The following is a 5,588-nucleotide window of genomic DNA, read 5'->3' on the forward strand; positions in this document are numbered from 1 at the left end:
TCAAATAACCCAAACACACTCATACATAGACAGACACACACATGCATGCACACAAACATGTATGTACATTTACATATAATCCAGCTATCCATAGAGGTTATTGTAAAGGATTGTGATATTTTTAACTGAGATTTTCAAACTGACTTTATTTCAACACAGTGCTTTCCTTAATTGCATATTCACTACCAATAATTTGTATTACCCAAAAGATAGAGGACATGAGCTGTAAAACATCATAAATGTCATAAAATGTTCTCATCATATGAGAGCAAAGTAGGAAGACTGTGCCATTCACGGAAAACCAAAATGTCATAATTTAAAAATGTCATAATTTAAACCAAATCAATGCAATCTTCCCATGTTTCTTCTTATTTGGCCCCTTTAATTCAACAAAGATCACTGGTTATTTTATCTTTCCTTTTCCTCTTCATCATATACACATGTCCTCACATCTTTGACATGACATCAAAAACAAAACACAACACTAGCATTTATACTGTCATTTGCATATAAACCAGTTGGGTCACACAGTTTCCAAGTGAATCGTTATACTAGGTATTTTCTAAATTTTACTTAGGCATACAGGGAAGGGAAACAATACAATTTTATACTTCTCCATTTACATACATATTATTACCTGGAGAGTGAGAAATATATCTCTTTAGAAATACAACAAATTTTCATGGGTGTCCAGAACTTTCAGATTTAACATTCCCTTGAGGAAAAATGAAAAGTAAATAGTGAAAAGTGAATTTGTAACATTCTTTATAGGATTATTATTAATGCTGTTGAATAAAACAGTTAGGGTTTTTGGTTTTGCTTTTATTGTTTTTAAAACCTGAGCTTTAAATGCATAAGTCTAGGAGATTCAGAGGACAAAATCAAATGATGCAAGAAACAGTAAGTCAAGTGGAAGTACATTTAGAGTAAAACTTTTTTCTTCCATATGACTTTTCTCATGGCATCTTTAACATCCTTATTTCTTAAAGAGTAGAGTAAAGGGTTCAGCATAGGTGTGAATAAAATGTAACATACTGAAGCCACTTTACGAAGTTCCGGGTTATTTGGCGGTGTGAGACAGACAAAGGAGGCAGTCCCATAGAGCAAACTTACAACCCCCAGATGGGAGCTGCAAGTGCAGAAGCCTTTCTTCCTTCCTTCGCTGGAGCAGATCTTTAAAACTGTGGACACAATATCATGTAAGATACTACAATAACAACTATTGTGGGCAAATAATGAGGATAGCCAAACTAAGTGACACCATCTTATTGATAAAGACATTGGAACAGGACCTAGTTATTACTTTAAAATGTATATCTCAGAAATAACTAATTTTCTTGTCAACTGCATTATTATGAACTTTCATCAAATCTTTAACAGTGGTCATTTTTAAGTCTTTTGTCATTTACAGACAGTTCTGGGTGTACTCTGATGCTTTTGCAAATATGTTCCTATAAAAGGCTTTCATCTTCAAGAAATTCATGGAAAAGACTCTGACAAGTACAGGTTTCTGGTAACTGACTGTACTGCTGAACTGAATGAATAAGCATTTTCAGAACTCTAATGAAAAACTGATGAACTCATAAAAGTGGTAACAAAAGATCAAGATGAAAAAAAAAATCAATTACATGGGACTGAGTGAACTGATGAGGACGAGTATAATTTTTGTGACTTTCTGTCTGAATTTAAAAAAAAAATCCCACAAGGACTCAGAGGCAAAGAATATACAAATCAATTTTCACTGCAAAGTAAAGGAGCTGTTACAGTGGAGGATTGCTGGACTGAATGTCAATATTATGACATAGTATGAGTGTGTTTCGTGTTTGGTAATTGCAATCATTGTTGCTTTTGTTGTGGTCATCCATGTACAATGCTTGGTGTCAGTCTATTTATCTCTTGTAAAAATAAAATACAGTGTGTGTGTGTGGAAAAAAAAAAAAAGACATTGGAACAGGAGATCTTCTCAATTGGGTTTGAATCACAGTAGAAGTGATCATTGACTCGAGAGGCACTGAAAGACATTGAGAGTGTTACACTGATTTGAAGAATGGAACTGACCCAGCCACAGAGATAAGAACCAGCCACCAACTGGATACAGAGACTTCTTGACATGCAGACAGTATAGAGGAGCAGGTTGCAGATGGCAATGAAGTGGTCATAGGCCATGGCTGCCAAGACAAAGGCCTCTGTTACCATGAAAAGTGCATAAAGAAACAGCTGAGCCACACAACCTGCAAAGGATATGGTCTTTTTCTGAGACAGGATGTTGACCATGGCTCTGGATACAATAACAGTGGAGTAGGAGAGGTCAATGATGGAGAGATTGCCTAGGAAGAAATACATTGGTGTGTTTAGCCGGGGATCAGTCACAGTGATGCCGATCATACTAAGGTTTCCCAGAAGGACTATCCCATAAACAATCAGGAATAGCAGGAAGAGGAGACTGTGGAGCTCTGGACGGACCCTGATGCTGCAAGAATGAAGTCAGTCACTTCCGAATGGTTGTCTCCTCCCTTATCACCCATGGCAAACTTCTGCTTAAAGGCATAAGAGAAAGTCAACAAGTAAAGTTTCTGCTCTTTCTCTACTATCACAAATAACACTTCACATTTAAGAAGACTTTCTAGGGGCTTCCCTGGTGGTGCAGTGGTTAAGAATCCGCCTGCTGATTCAGGAAACACTAGTTCGAGCCCTGGGCCGGGAAGATCCCACATGCTGCGGAGCGACTAAGTCTGTGCGCCGCAACTACTGAGCCTACACTCTAGAGCCTGTGAGCCACAACTACTGAGCCTGCACTCTAGAGCCCACGAGCCACAACTACTGAAGCCCTTGTGCCACAACTACTGAAGCCCGTGTGCCTAGAGCCCATGCTCCACAACAAGAGAAGCCACCGCAATGAGAAGCCTGCGCACCACAAAGAAGAGTAGCCCCCACTTGCCGCAAGTAAAGAAAGCCCGCACACAGCAACGAAGACCCAACGCAGCCAAAAATAAATAAATAAAATTTTTAAAATAAATAAATAAAAAGACTTTATAGTTGACATAATACTTTCATATCTATTATCCCATGAAGCTTACACACATGGCCAAAGGAAAATGAGAGATAGTTTGACTTGCCTAAGGTAACACACCTGGTTAAAAATGGAATTTGGACTCAAGATGAAATATTTTGAATTCAAGTCTAGGGTTAATTACAACACAACATAACTTGACACTTATTTATATCTCTCTACCTTGTCAAATGAGATGTTTTGTGAGATGTCATCTGTGATTTCAAAATATTAAAATCTGATAAACTTGTACTAAGAAAAAGACACTTCCTTAAATTTCAATTTATCATTTAATATTCATCTTTATCTGTAATACTTTGCTTCAATTCAGTAATAAAAAATAAATGAAGGAAAAGGAAGCTAAAAGTACATTCCAAGATAATATGAGCTTTCTACCAAAAAGAGCTCTTACAACTGCAAGTACATTACTAAAGAACTAACTGTCATACTTGGAGATCTTTTAAAATGAAATCAGTCTTCAACTTCTGGAACTAGTCTAATTTTATTTAAGTGCAAAAGCAAAATGTGAGTGATACCTTTATATTTTTTATCCTGTGACGTTTATTGATCCTGGTTTTCTCTACATAAATCTGTCAAGACATCCATGTCATCTCAAACTTTTCTAAATAAGAGAAAAAAAATTGAAGTTTCATTATAAGGAACCAATCAAAAATGTTAACTGTGTAAAAGAATATATTAGATTAGCAAATTTTACTGAACTCTTAATATGATGGTTAGAGCTCAGTAGTTTTAACAACAAATACATATTGATTTCCTAGGAACATCCAAATTAACCTGTTTGAATTTGGGTGACCTGTTAAGTAACCAAGACAACTTTGGTTAATTTGAAATATTTCTATTATTTCTCTATAAAACAATCACAGTCATTGTCAATTAAGTTGTCTAGCAATTAAGGATAATCTTACACATCTTTTCTTCTAGATGGCATTTAAACCAAATGTCATTTATCCTTCCAGAGAGTGGTATGGATAATAAAAACCAGCAAACGGGGCTTCCCTGGTGGCGCAGTGGTTGGGAGTCTGCCTGCCAGTGCAGGGGACACGGGTTCGGGCCCTGGTCTGGGAGGATCCCACATGCCGCGGAGCGGCTGGGCCCGTGAGCCACGGCTGCTGGGCCTGCGCGTCTGGAGCCTGTGCTCCGCAGCGGGGGGGGCCGCGACGGTGGGAGGCCCGCGACCGCGATGGAGGGTGGCCCCCGCTCGCCGCAACCGGGGAGGGCCCTCGCACAGAAGCGAGGACCCAACACAGCCAAAAATAAATAAATAAATAAATAAATTTAAGAACAGTTAAAAAAAAAAACAACAAAAAAACCAGCAAACGATCCACAAAGTGTCTTTACCAAATTAAAATGAATGATATAGTAACAATCAAAATTAGAAAGTATGCTGAGTTTCTTTTTGACTCTCAAAATTCCCTCAATTGTAAGAGCTTTTATTTTTTGTTTTTCTCTGGTCTGTAAAAATCCCTTGGATCCTAAAGCCTTCATGATCTTCTCTGCTTCTTTCACTTGTTTCTCCCAATAACTTTCTCAAAAAAGGACATGGGGGAATTCCCTGGCAGTCCAGTGGTTAAGACTCCACGCTTTCACTGCCGAGGGCCTGGGTTTGATCCCTGGTCGGGGAACTAAGATCTCACAGGCCACGCACTGCATGGCCAAAAAAAAAAAAAAAAAAGACGTAAAGTTAATTCATATAAATTCAAATCAAGGGGGGAAATGGCTGAACAAAATAATAATACTATTCTCAGTCTCCATCCTCACTCCACTGCTCTACTACATATTTGAAATCCATTCAAATAATTGTATAGCAGTTTGGTTTTATTGGGGGATGAGGGAATGAATTAAGTTTACAGGTTAACATACATGAAGACAATTATATTTTATTCTAGAACTAATAGAATGACTTTTTAGGCGTAAAGCTGAACGGAGCAGTTTCAAGCATCAGCCATCATGTGTTGGTTTGCAATCAGAAAAAGAAGATTTAGAATAGAAAGCACTTCTGAAACATGCTAAAATCATTTCACAAAACTTCTTTCTGCAAAGAGACACAAGATTAATAGGCCTTACACTTTGCTCCTATTTAAAAAGGAGGAGGAGGAGAAGAGGAAGAAGAAGGAGCAGAAGATGGAGAAGGAGAAGAAATTTTGTTCTTAAGCCAAGTCAAATGTTACTTTTTTGATGCTGTATCAATAAAAGTAACATATTAATATTTCAAGGATAACCTAACCTAGGATAATATAATAGAGTAATATCATTTATATTGCTTTTGTACAAAAGTATAGAATATAGACTAAGAAAAGATTCACCTCTGTTCATAGAATTATAAAGAGTCCATATTAGGCAAGAAATAATAAAAATAGAGACAATGGAGGATTTTTATAATTTTGAATTCTTCTAAGAAGTGAAACAAGAGAGAAAAAAAGAGATCATAGAATACACATCATTAGTACTATATTTTAAACATCAGTTACCATATTACCAGTCTGATTTAACCATGATCTTCCTTAAAGCAATGAAATGT

The 5,588-nt window shown here is 37.0% G+C and overlaps 1 pseudogene; it reads right to left on the minus strand.

The window, feature by feature from the left end:
* Window positions 1-921: 921 nt before the first annotated feature.
* On the minus strand, window positions 922-2,525 carry LOC103012223 (olfactory receptor 9K2-like; annotated as a pseudogene).
* Between the last annotated feature and the right edge of the window lie 3,063 nt (window positions 2,526-5,588).

Source organism: Balaenoptera acutorostrata, chromosome 11 (assembly GCF_949987535.1).
Source record: "Balaenoptera acutorostrata chromosome 11, mBalAcu1.1, whole genome shotgun sequence".
NCBI lineage: Eukaryota > Metazoa > Chordata > Mammalia > Artiodactyla > Balaenopteridae > Balaenoptera > Balaenoptera acutorostrata.